Below are 642 nucleotides of genomic sequence, written 5' to 3'. Positions count from 1 at the left end.
TGAAATATTATTACAGTATTAAAACTATTTTCGATTTTAACTTTTTAAAGTTAAAATCTTTAACTTTAAAGATTTTTGCCATTCCTATGATGGCAAAGCTGCATTTTCAGCATCATTACTCCAGTGTCATATGATCCTTCAAAAATAATTCTAATATGCTGATTTGCTCAAGAAACATTTATTATTATTATTATCAATGTTGAGAAGAGTTGTGCTGCTTAATATTTTTGTGGAAACCGTGATCAATTTTTTCAGGAGTCCAAACTTTTCCAGAAAAAAATACATATTTGATCATAATCAGTTGCTATCATTAGTTGTTACTGCATGTCTGTTCAAACTACCAACAGAACTGAGGGCAGATTTAAATTATTATGGCACAGAATGGTAGTCTTACCAACAGTGAGAGACAGTGTTTGTAGTGGCAGAAGTGTTGCAACATGTAGTTTCAGTTTCACCTTTAGGAGCAAGATGGCAGTGAAGGGAGGAGAGAATAGTCACACGGAAAAAAGGAGAAAGATCAGCAGCTGTAGAGAGATGATTTACCAAAAAAAACTGAACATGAACTGCGTCTTTCATCAATAATATTTAAATTATATGCATGAATATGCATAAATTACGTTTGCACCTTGAAATCATTGCATT

This window comes from Sinocyclocheilus grahami, unplaced genomic scaffold (assembly GCF_001515645.1).
Source record: "Sinocyclocheilus grahami isolate Dianchi unplaced genomic scaffold, SAMN03320097.WGS_v1.1 scaffold7391.1, whole genome shotgun sequence".
Classification (NCBI taxonomy): domain Eukaryota; kingdom Metazoa; phylum Chordata; class Actinopteri; order Cypriniformes; family Cyprinidae; genus Sinocyclocheilus; species Sinocyclocheilus grahami.
This window is presented reverse-complemented; position numbering follows the sequence as displayed.